Here is a 13,718-nt window from a genome sequence, read left to right as displayed (position 1 = left end):
TTTCACAGGATAATCACTAGTTACAGGCTGGGACAAAAGTTCTTCATAAACTTGTAGCACTTCATAAACTCAACAAGACTGGTTTAAACATCACAAGTGCCAAAACTTCCAAAGGTAAGCACATGTTGTTTGTGTTATGGCATAGTTCCAGATCAAAACCAACTAAACATTTTGAAGCATTGTTGATTAAATTAAATACCATCAACAATGGAGAAAGCCTCAATTTGTTTCCATATTTTATATTTATACTCACTTCTTTACTTAAACAACTTCCCATAGCCCCACTATTACCACATTCACACCATTAGCTGATATACAATATAACATTGTCTCCAACATAGGAGTTTATTTTCAAGAAAAGAAGGTGTAAAATAGGTTTATGACTGTGTGCTAACACAATGGAAGCAGCTGGGTTGATGGAAGAATCCAGGGATCTGTTAAAGTCTCTGTTATTTGTCCTCTGATAAACAACACTGAGAAATAGAGGTAATGTTCAGAAGGATTTGGACAATGCCTTAAGCCAGCAATCAGTACATGACACTATCCCCTCCCCCTAAAAGTCAGGATATATGGATCTGAGAAGCAGTAGAGGTCATAATGGTCAACCCCACTGAAGCGAGTTTTTATTTCTTCCTTTGCACCCGGGGCCTTGGTGACCTATTTCTTAAGAGAGAGATACTTCCATCAGGAAGTATGAGTCTATTCAGTTGGAATTGAGAATGTGTGTATTATTTCTCTATTACTATTATTACAAACTGCCACAAATTTAGTTATCTTAAAATAACACTAATTACAGCATAGTTCTATAGGTTAGAAGTCTGACATAGGTCTCATCGTGCTGAAATCAAGATGCCAGTAGGACTGCATTCTTTTATAGAGTCTCTAAGGGAAAATTCATTTCCTTGAATTACAATTTCTCAAAGCTACATGTATTCCTTTTCTCATGGTTCCTTTCCTCCATTCTAAAATCTAGCAATACTATACCTTTAAGAATGCTACTATTGTCATGTCTCCCTATCCCTTCTGCCCCCCTCCTCTACATTTTTCTTTGAAGTTAATTTTTTTCATTATTTTATGTCATTTTTTATTACGTTGCTTTTATTCAGTTAACAGTGATCTACAACACTTTGGAGAGTAGGTTCATACCTCTTCAAACCTCTGTGATTACATTAGGTTGAAAGAGATAATCCAGATTAATCTTCCTAGTAGGATCAATTTTCACAATATTAATTCCTCTTACCATGTAAATGAATACATTTCACAAATTCTGAGTATTGGGACATAGATATCTTTGGAGGGATAGTATTCTAGCAATCTCAGTGTATCATGGCTAATGCTAAAATATGTTGCTAAACTAATTGACAGAAAATAATGTCATCTATGCTTATTGTCAAGAGGATATTGCACTTTGGACTCAAAGATAACTATTTCTGAAATCTGGAGGATTCACTAGATCACCTTGTAGCACTTCCATGCTCAATGAATAATGGAGAACTACAGATTGATTTCTGGGAAAGTTCTTAACTAATTACATCTTAAATAGGATTTTTGCCTTGTTCTTTTAGAACCATTATGAAAATGTTATTCTTCTTGATGCTGTACCATAACTCTTTTATGTTTTCTTCATTTTTTTTTAAATTCTCTTTTCACTTCCTTGATCCTTTCAGAAGCTTTCCACTACCCTAACTTCTATCTTGCTAATTTATTCCTCAGTTTCACATAATCTGCTATTGAGGGCCTTTATTGTATTTTTTAGTCCTAAGTGTATCAGCTAAGTGCCCACCCAGAAGCCAGGGCTCCAGTGATCACCTGGTTACAACTGGCTAAGAGCTCAGGTACTTCCCAAGAGTCTAGACAGGAAGGAGTGAATATCTTTTGGGACCTCCACACTATCCAGATGCAGCACCAATTGTGTCAGCTCTAGGCCTGGGCAGCAGTCACAGTACTTTTGAGGAGGCAGTGTTCACTTGTCTGCAGTGGGCTCGGAGCCACGGGTAAACCCTGACAACCCAGGTAGAAGAAGAGTTAGTACCGCTCTGATGCCCTGATGTTTCCAGCAGCACCATTTCTCATGCTTTCCTACCATTTCTGGTGGCCTTTTCTCACCTGCTTATAGAAATGAAGGTAGCTAAGTCATCAGATCTTTTTTTAAGTGCGGCTATTCCCTCACTTATGGTTCACTGTGTCCGTGCGGAAAGAGATGACTCCAGGATTATTCTAGTGTGCCATCTTAGATCCACACCCAGAAACTTTACTTTTTATAAATATATATACTATCTTAGATGTAAGTTGTTACAAACATAAAAAATGAAAAGTCTACATATAATATTATGAAAAGAATGACAAGATGTCAATTTTATAGCAAGTTACAGAATGATAAATATATTATTGAACAGTTTATTCAAGGTATGTGTATATACATGTGTATGTGTATATACATGCACATATATGTGTGTATGTGTATATACACACATATGTGTGTATGTGTATATACATGCACATATATCTATGCACACACATATATATGTGAAAGTGTATATAATTCCCAGATATCATCACTTGAGCATGCTAATCAGTTATCCCTGGGTAGAATAATAGATGACAGATTGGGAGTAGGATAAAGAGAAATGAATAGAAATCATCTGGTGTTTTCACACTTCTCTTTATATAGTACGATGATTACCATATAAAGAAAAAAGGAGAAAAGAAATGAAAAATCAGTATGTGTATAACAGCAGAATTAGAAATGGAAAGGGGAGAGGATACAGTCTTGACCAAGATCAGTAGAAGTTTCAGAAATTCACTTTTATATGGGAGAACATAGGGTTTATAATTTTAACTAAAATAGAAGTCTGAAGCCATTTTTGCATAATGTAAAAAAGATTGAAAAATAGCCTAGTTTTCATATAAAAAATGTCATCAGATTCATTGTTTTTATGAGAGAGCTAGAGTGAGGCAATTCCTGGAGAATATCAAACAAAAACAGAGTAAACAAAGGAAAATACAGAGTAACAGCAAAGGACTTGTGAAGAGCTGATACCTGAAGGCCATGAATGGCTTATAATTGGAGTGTTTCTATGGAGACACTAACTCAAAACCTCTTTGGGACTTTAGTTTTCCACTTGTAAAAAAATGGAAAACAAAAGCTACTTCATAATGTGATTCTGAATGTCAAAGGATGTAAGGTATGTGAAAGTGCTTTAAAAGTTACAAAGCTTCATACAAAGTATATGTATTTAAAAGAAAAATATGTAAAGTTCTATGGATGCCGATATAAAATCTGGTAAAAATCTGCAACTATAAGACGTGGTGCAACTTAATACCCTATATAAAATGTTTTTACCCTTCGGCTTACAAATTATATTTTTTACAATTTGTGGAACAAAAACAAATAAAATAAAATAATTAAAAACGATGATTGTGTTAGTGATTCTGCTGAACTTAAATTACCCCTCTAATTTTTCATTGCATTTTTTTAAAGATTTATTTATTTATTTATTTATTTATTTATGCAAGCACTGGGTACAGTCAGAAGTGCGGGAGGGTGAGAGAATTCACCAGAGCCAGAGCGGGGAGCAGAGCAGGCAGAAGGACCGAAGTACACTGCTGAGGGGAGCAGCGGGCGGCAGGAGAGGTCTGCACGCCATGTGGGACCCTCCTCCTGTGGCCAGGGAGCAGCCGTGGATCGAACTGGTGCTGCAGAGGCTGCGGGCAGCTTCACAACCCAGCGCTCAACCGCTGCGCCACCGGGGAGCCCCTTTCATTGCATTTTTCAATTGAAAAACAATATACATAATTTTACCAATCAATTGTATATTTATCCAACTTGATTAAATACCCCTTTATTTCCTTATTCTAAAGCTTATTAGATTATGGAGGATTTACGAGGGCTTTTATGATATTTAATATCACAGAACTCAACTAAAATTGAGCTCAAATAAGATCACTTCATTGAAGAAAACACTCATTTTTTATTTTTTAAAATATTTGCTTATTTATGCGTGCAAGAGTTGGGGTGTAGGCCAGAAGTGTGGGGGAGTGAGAGGATTCACCAGAAACAGAATGGGGAGCAGAACAGGCAGATTGAATGAAATATACTGCTGAGTGAAGCAGCAGTCAAGACAGGACAGGTCTGCTCCGCCATGTGGGTAGCTCCCTGGGCTGGGATAGAACTCATGCTACAGTGGCTGCTGATATTTAGTGCTGAGATTTAACCCCTTGTGCTACCAGGGTGGCTCCAAAACACTAATTTTTTTTTTACAAGTTTTGTGGGTTTTTTTTTTTAAAGATTTTATTTATTTATACACACACTGGGATACAGGCCAGAGGCATGGGAGGGTGAGAGAATTCACCAGAGACAGAGCAGGGAGCAGAAAAGGAAGAAGGACCGAAGCACACTGCTAAGGGGAGCAGCAGACGAGGCTGGAGAGGTCTGCCCTGCCATGTGGGATTCTCTCTGGCTGGCCAGGAATCAAACCAGCGCTGCAGAGGCTGTGGACAGCTTCACAGCACTGTGCTCAACCCACTGTGCCACCGGGGAGGCCCCACTAATTTTTTAAAAGGGAAAAGATCCATTTGGAAAATAGTACCATGTATTATTTTTGTGACAAGTATGACATAAGAAAAAAAGTACACATACTAAATCCCCTTCAAAACATTTTCAGGTATAGCATCATTATATAAAGTGAAAATCAAAGCAACAAAGTCTTAACATCAGTAATTCAGTTACTTTTTTAAAAATTATATTGAAAAGCAGCTTATCATGGATCATTTTGTCTTGTAACATTTACTGAGTGTTTATTTTCAGGCACTGTGTTTTCTGTTCTACTGTGGATTTTATCATGTAATCTCATAGCTCTTTTGTAAAATAAATTCTGTTTTTATCCCTGCTTTATAAATGAAAACAAAAACCTGTCATCAAAGACAATTTGACAGTTTCTATAAAAATATTTAAATGGTATTTATCCCTTAACCCAGTAATCCTACTTATAGTATTTTATTCTAGAATTATACATCTCCATATGTGATATGATGCATCAACTGATTTACTCAATCCAGGAAATAACTAAAAACAATCCAGTATCCATCAAAAGAAAAATGATAAAATAAATCAACTCTTTCCTAACGACCTAATATTATTAAACAATGCACCCCCAAAACTTAGTGAGTCAAAACAATAGAAATAGTTTCTATATTGCATAAATCTGCAATTTGGGCAGGTCTTAGCAAGGATAGTCATTACTCTCCAATGGAACACCAAGTGAAATCAATTAACTAAGGGCTTGAGTAGCCACTTTCAGTTTCACTTTTTCACAACCAGCTGCCAGCTAAAAGCTTGCATAGAATTGTGAGGTGTCTCTCCAGTTAGAGTGCTTGGGCCTCCTTGCAACGTGGCAGCTGGGCCCAAGAGCAAACATCTCCCAAGAACTTGAGGAAAAGCTAAGTCTTCCTTTGTGACTCCATGCTTTGCCTTCTGCCTAGAACATAAATCCTCCCATATTCAAGAAAAGGTATAAGCTATCTCATTTTCTAAGATGTAGAAAGTAACAAATGACTCATCTAGATCAGCAAGTTTGGCATACTAACTTAAGTGTGAAACAAAGAGGAAAATAAAATTATATGTTTGTATTTAAATTTGCATTAAGAAAATGCTATACAAAATGATTATGATTTGGGGCCTCCCTGGTGGTGCAAGGGGTTAAGTTGCAGCACTATGAAGCTATCTGAAGCCATTGCAGCAGAGTTGGATCCCCTGCTGGTCAGGGAGCTACCCACATGGCACAGCAGACCTCTCCTGTCTTGCCTGCCCTCTGAAATTCAGCAATGTATTTCAATTAATCTATCTGTTCTATTCCCCACTCTGTCTCTGGTGAATCCTCTCACCCCTGTGCACCTCTGGCGTAAACCCCAGTTCTTGTATGTATAAACAAATAAAATCTTTTAAAAAAATCAGTATTTCTTAAAAAAATTAAAAAATGATTATGATTTTAGTGAAATGAGTAGTAACCAAGTATAATAGTCTAAGCAAGAGTTTTAATTTCATACCTGTTCATATTATTTTGATTCTGGTTAAATAAATGCCTTGTGTATTGAAATGAATGCATGGATTATTCAAAATTATAAAATGCTTGTTTGTGTATTCTGTCCAAAGACATTTAGAGAAGCTGAATAATTATACAAGCCCACCCAGTTAGTAAATCACAGTCAGGAATTAAAGTCTGACCTGTCTAACTTTGAAACCGAAGTGTTTAAACACGTTGTGATCCTGTCTCTCTATCTGGGATCAAGTCCACTCTCTACATCAAGGCACTGTCCTGCAAGATAACTCCCTAGCAGAGTGGGCCAGGGCTCTCCTTTTCCACTGGGAATGAGTTAGCACTCAGCGTTAGCAATTCCTGATTGCCATGTATCTGTATCAGTATCTGCTGTCCTTCACATTGAATATAAATGATTGCTTTGATAATATGGCATTTTTATTAATTTAAAGAGAAATGATGTCAATAAAGAAATGTGTACGTTTGCAGGATATCAATAGCTAAATAAGATCTTTTAAGATCACATATAGGACAAATGAGCAACATCTACTTTACCTATCTCATCTGGACTGTTTGAAAATGACATCTTGCTCTAAATTTTGTTGTAGGAGTTACTATTTTTTCAGAGAGAATAAAAGATAAATCATTAAAAATAAAGAGCAGTCTCAGAAGGTAAATAAATTGCTTACCACAAATGCTTAGAATGTTAGTGTTTTCCCTGCAGTTCTATCTCCACCAAATCCCACATAGAGAAAACATGGAAGAGAGTGACTTACATTCTCCACTGGACAGGCTACAGTACCACAGTGGACTTTGACTCTTACAAGGAAAACATAAATTAGTGTTGGAACAATAACGAAATGAAGGGAGAAATTAAGTAGCACCATCCTCCTAGCCAGCTTTCTGCTCCCCTGGGGGATCTGTGAACCATGACCAGTTCTGGAAACCAGGCTCCCACAGTGGGGAGACCTCATACATTTATTGGTGTTTTGACACAATGTGTCAGATCATGTGTCATACTGGATGGGAGAGGAAGAGGATCTCTGAATTTAGAGTCAGAGGACCAGGGCTCCAGTCCCAATTATACCTTTGAGAGGTATGGTAACACACACCTGCCCTATTTATTGCACCAGGCTGATGTGAGACTCAAAAGTATTTTGTAAACTGAATGACAATAAGGCTTTGCTATTATTAAATTAAATAAAACAAGTCAAGCAATGGCTGACTTCAAGGAGCTATCTGGCTTGAATCACAACTGCCACAGCATGAATGAAGTGAACCAATGTTCCTTTATTACAAAGGGAAAAAGAGAAAATTCAATTTTCATGGTGATTGCATCTTAGCTTAACCAATTTTTGCTTTAAAAATTACTCTAAAACAGAGTCAAATACAGGTGATATTGGTGATGACTGTAAGGCAAGTGTACACCTGCCTCATTATTGCCTTATCATTCCTGTTATTCTTTTCCCAAAATGGTCAATTTTGGGAATACAGAAAGCAAAACTATAAAATCAATAGATAAGCACACTTTTTTTTTTGTTTTTAATTATCTCATTCCTTTATGTACATGAAGTCAGCCCTTTTATTCAAGTCTGTCTTAGATAGTATACTTACAGGAGGAGCCTTCAATGTGACTATGTGAAATTTTAAATGAGTAAATAAGTGAAAGAAATGAAGAAGTCTTACTAATAAGGGAAACTGTTCATGCACCCTAAATTCCCCAGGTTCCTGAAATGTTACGAGACAAACAAAAATTATAACAAATCCCTAACATCCAAACCACCTTAAAAGAGAGCAAAAAAGGATGACTTGGAACACTCATCTTTTAAGGAGGGATTGAGCCACCATTTTACTTACCTCCATGTGGGGAACAGAGGCTGTTGAATAACATTGAAATCTACTAAATTGACTTAATTTAATCTTCTAGAAATAAAATAATAAAAACCTAGAAACAGTGTATGACAGACTCTTATTGAATTAAAAAGATGATAGATATCTTGGGTGCCACACAGTCATAAATCATTGATAAAGTTTTAAATGGCAGATATATTAATACATGCACTTCAACAAGGAAAAAAAGTGTTACTCGGTTTTAAAGAAATGAAGTAAGGATTAAGGTAATGTGATTCACTACTTAGACACTCAAATTATCAGAAAATTGCTTCAGGTTTTCCATTAAGAAAAGATAAGATATTTATTCTGTTTGGCATAAAATGTCCTTATCTTTGCTGATATAAATCACAATTTTCAATGGTTTCTATTTGACCAAATCCACAAATGACTTGCAATTTGTTTACAAACTAATCACAGAAGTTTTGAAATTTTTGACTAGTTTACCTCAAGAAGACCCTGCTGTGTAACTGCATGAGCTGCTTCAGGTAAAAGCAAACAGAATTTATGATTTTGCTGCCTTAGTATACTTCAGCTGAAAATGATCACAGGGAGGGAAATGCACACAGGCAAACAGAGATTTGGAAGGAAAAAAAAAAACATGAAAAGGAATGTAAGCCTTGAAAGACACATATTGCTGGAAATGTCTTTGGAATATTTTGTATTTCTATTTTTTTTGCAATAATACTTTACACGATATATGGAGTATTTCTTAAGAATAATGAATCCCAGTGAAACACCAACAACTCTTCTAAAGAGATTGCCCGATATTACTGGTTGAATTTAACAAATAGAATCAAACCCATAGAGACAGTGCAGTCTCTACAAAATAAATCTCTTAAAACGTATTTATAGAAATAAACTGGGGGAAAGAAGAGAAATGTGAAACTCAAATTGTTTCTTTTGCATTCCATCTTTACTAGAAATCCCTACATGTCCAACTACACTTGGAGAAACAGTAAAGCATATCCATTCAATTTAATTTGTATTATACATTTAATGACATAATTTCACATTTAAATAAAGCAACATTTTTTAGTATTTAAACCTGTCTTTTTTCATAAGAAATTTAAAAAGCATTTTACAAACATATCCACTTAAAGAATAGCACAAATATAATAGGGATATGAATGGTAATTTTATTTGGCTAGTATACAGTAGTCATCAACCCCCTGATGTAGGGGTATTTTGCCACCTACACAACTTACTTCCTCTAAAACACTTTGTGCTGTGCTATGCTGAGCTCCAAAGATCTTCAAGCTGTGATCTTTAGAAGACAAAGGGGGAAAATGGGTTTTGTTTGTAAAGTCTTTACTGCTGATATATTATGTTGAATACCACCATAAAATCCACAAGAACTGAAAAGAAGCTTTTAGAAAGTATATTGTTGAAGTTTTCTTGTTCTCAACTAAAGACTTTAAAGAAACCTTCCTAAGCAGATGGATGACTACAGGCAGGAAAATAACATATATTTGAGCCAGTGGGGCATGTTGTGCCTGTCAGAAAGGTTCTGTAGGCAAAACTAACATGTGATGGTTTTCTCTTTCCCCACCTTATTTGACCCTTGCTGTGATGAGTTTGAAATCTGAATGTTTCTAGCTTTCAGTGTTAGAATATGGTAAGTTTAAACACTAACTACTGGCTTCTGCCCTGCTTCACAGGGCATGGTGTGCATTTTGGTGACACTGCCCATAGACTCTGTCAGTGGGACACAGAGGACCCCGACCAGCCATAGCAAGTAGAGAATTGAAACAACTGTCCTGATTAAAAAAATTATTATGTTTATAAAAGGCAAAATTTTTTGCTGAGGTTTACCATGTGGCAGGTTTTGAAATAGTAAATTACAAGTATCCCCTCCAGATATTATAAATTTAAAGTGTCTTTGAAAATAACTCTTTTCTATTTCCTTATACCTAAAATATGATGAAATCACAAGGAGAAGCTATTCCCCATACTAATTTGCTTTCAAACAAAATTGCCTTCATAGCTGAATTGTTTCAACTAACTGGTTAAGGCTTAATTTTATAGGTAAACTTACATGTTACTTTTTTTTTTATTTGTAAAAGCCAGTTTGTCATTGGCAGCTGGAATATTCTTTAAAATTATAGTACAGATATTGATCAGTGTCATTAAAAATAAAACAAAAACTGGAATCAGAGTCCATAAACAAAATTTGAAGTCATGGAAAAAGCCATTGGTTGATATTAATATCAATAGCTGCTTTCTTCCAGCTGTATCATGAAGTCATTGAGTTTGTATCTACAGGATTTCTACCCCCCACCCCTTTTCAGTGCCCTGCTCTTGTCAAGGTCACCAATTACTTCTTTCTTGCCAATTGTAGTGATCACTACTCTATTTTCTTTCTTTTTTTATATTTTATTTATATATATAAGAACTGGGTTACAGGCCAGAGGTGTGGGGGGTGAGAGGATTCACCAGAGACAGAGTGGGTTGCAGAACAGGCAGATCAGCTGAAATACACTGCTGAGGGGAGCAGCAGTCAAGACAGGACAGGTCTGCTGCGCCATGTGGGTTATATTCCTGCATAGACACAAGCCAGCAGGAAGAGCTGCCCCTTTCTGGGGCCAGCATTAGGTTTTATCATCTTCTTGTGGTAGGGGAGGTGCTCATCTTTGTGAGCCAGTTGGTTGCTGATTTTGGATAACTATATAGAATTTGAAAGGGACCAGAGATTCTACAGTGGGTTCAATCTCCATATCTTTATCTTTGGGTCTGAGCTCTAGACACCCCCTACAACAGTCTGATACCTGCTTGGATCTTTTGCTTTGTAATCTAGGCATTGGTGCCTAAGGATCTTGGTTTCTATATCTGGGTCAATGACTATGTTAATCCCTTTTACCCCCACCTCCAGCTCCTGGCATTGTGTGAACCAGGTTTCTGATCTTGTGGTGCCTCCTTTCTAGTTTTTCTATCCTTATCCTCCATCATTTATTATGTTCCAGCCACTCTGTCTTCTTCTGTTACTCCAACAAGCCAAACCCTTTCCAATAACAAACCTATATAATAACTTACTCTCTCAATCTGGAAAAGTCTTTTCCCAGATCTCTACAAACTATCTTTTTCTTTCCATCCATGCCTTGCATGAAATTACTCTTCCTCAAAAAATTCTTACCTGAACAACATATTTTATTCTTCTTTTTAAATGAAGTAACAATGCTTTATAACATTATATAGTTTTTAGACATTATGAATCAATGTCTCTGTATATTGTATATTATATTTATCACTGAAAGTCTAATTCCATCCTTCATCATACATTTGACCCTTTTACCTGATTTACCCATTTCTCTTTCCCTTTTCCTTCTGGCAACTACTACTTGGTTTTATAGTCCAAAAGAACATTTTTGTTTTATTTAATTTATTTGTTTGTTTTGTTTCTGTCCCACATATGAGTAGAATCATACAGTATTTGTCTTTCTCTGTCTGACTTACTTCACTAAGCATAATACCCTCTAGTTCCATCCATGTTATTACAAATGGCAGGATTTCACCTTTTTGTAGCTACATAGTATTTCATTTTACATGTGTGTGTGTACACATACATATACCACAAATTTATCCAGTTATCTGTTGATGAACATTAAGGAATAAGATAGAGGGCTGAGGCTTCAAGGTGAGAGGAAGGGGACTCACATGAGGAGATTACTCCTGTGACAAAGACCAAATACTCTATAATTAAATGTTTGTCCTGCCATATAGGTAGATTAATTGATTAGTAATTTTGTAAGATGGTGGTGCCCAAAAAAAAGGGTAAGTTTAAGGTTTCCTGTCCCACTCTCAGGAGGGTGGAACTGAATAGAAAAAAAAAAAAAAGAGCTGGACAGGAGACTAAAAGAGAAAGGAAGTAGGATGGAGAGCCAGGAGACCTGGAGGGGGAGGGGATATGTGGAGCAGAGAGACATGTGAAGAAACTGCACTTGCCTTTTGGTCCTGGACTGGTTGAAACAAATGTGGGTGAGAGACCCGTGGGGAGGTTAACAATGGCAACTTTTATCTTGATTTTGATTTTGCTCTTTTCCTCACAGTCTTGTCTGGTTGTTTTTGATCCTTTTCTGTGGGTCCTCGCTAAAAGGTACTTTAGACTTGTGGCAGGCTTTGGGGTCTTGTTCTGGGCCAATCCCGTTTGGGTGGACTTTTACCCATGAGGGGATACCCATCAAGTACTTTGGGTACTTGATTTTAAAACTGTATTCTTTGTCTTTTCTATATTGTTTACTCATTATATTTAAGTTCCTTTCCATTAAAGTCTTACATGTTTTGTGTTGATGTGACTGATGACAAAACCTATTTAGAACAGACAGGTTTGGGGGTTCTAAGGTAACCCTCTCCTTGCCCTATAACAATTTCAGTGTAATAATCCTAATTCTGGGTAAGACCTCCAATTTTAATCTTTCTTGGTAGTTAAGAGAATGATTAAAGTTTCTCTGAGCCTGAAGACATTGCCTGGGTTGGGCCTCCCCCGTGGCGCAGCGGTTGAGCGCTGGGTTGCGAAGCTGCCCGCAGCCTCTGCAGCACCAGTTCGATTGCTGGCCACCGGGTGAGGGTCCCACATGGCGCGCAGACCTCTCTTGCCGCCTGCTGCTCCCCTCAGCAGTGTACTTCATCAGTCTGCCTGCTCTGCTCTTCGCTCTGGCTCTGGTGAATTCTCTCATCCTCCCACACTTCTGACTGTACCCACTGTTTGTATAAATAAATAAATCTTAAAAAAAAAAAAAGACATTGCCTGGGTTGACCTCATTTCTAAAAATTCAAATGCCGAAGTGACATACCTTGGGCAGGCCTGTTCTGTTGTCATCTTGGGGAGGCCTATCTTTCTCTTGCCTATAAAGTTAAGACCATAATATATAGTCACAATTAGATAAAGTAGAAAATATTTCAAAAGCAGTGAAAGTCAAACTGTTAGGGGAAAAGGATGTTCTGAGCTAATTCCATACCAGCTTTGTGGACTCCACCCCCACTCCGGACCAAAGCCATCAAGACATTGGTAAAGACAAATCCCATCACCACCAAAGGGAAGGTTGCTGTGACCTGAGGGTGGAGTTAAGCAGCCAAGTTTAGTATAAAAACCCAACACGTGGGCCTTGGGGGTCTCCTCTCTTGGCTTCACGGCCCTTGGCTCGCGGCCAGCTCTCAGTGCCATTTGGGATTACATGTCAGCAGAACAGGTAGGACACATTTAAGACTTTATCTCCCTCTTTTCTCCCTGAGGTGTACATTTCCTCATTTCCCCTTTCCCTTGTAAATAAGCCTTTTATTAACCTTTTGCGTATGCCTGCGGTTAAGTATTAATAAGTCCCCTTTTGAAGCGCGCAGTTGAGAACCCACAGTCAGGCAACCTGTTTATCTCGGGGCTGCCCTGTAACAAAACTACTATATTTTCCCTAACTGGAAAGCTGATTGACTTTAATTATTTTTTTTTTTATTTTTCCAGCTTACCAGTTTTCCTAATAGTATTTAAAATTTATAAACAAGTGTCTCTTCTCTTTATCCTCTTCTACCTGTCATATTTAGTTCAATTCAAAGGATTGCCTTACCTTTTAGACCACCTTTCTAATTGTTTAAAATGGAAATTTAAAACCAAATTCCTGGCAAACATAGTTGTTTTCTCGTTTGGACTGAAACATTATATATTTTTTAAGAAGCTGCAAGTTTTAAGGGAAAAAATATGTTAAGCCACGATCATAATTTGGTGAGTGGTTTGTAAATGCCTATTGAAATTTTCTTGTCATTATGTGAAACAAAATGCAAATAACAATAGAAAAAATTCTCACC

Source organism: Talpa occidentalis, unplaced genomic scaffold (genome assembly GCF_014898055.3).
Source record: "Talpa occidentalis isolate TD23 unplaced genomic scaffold, MPIMG_talOcc4v2.1 talOcc4.2, whole genome shotgun sequence".
Taxonomy (NCBI): Eukaryota; Metazoa; Chordata; class Mammalia; order Eulipotyphla; family Talpidae; genus Talpa; species Talpa occidentalis.
The sequence above is the reverse complement of the archived record's forward strand: the minus strand, read 5'-3'. Positions refer to the sequence as shown.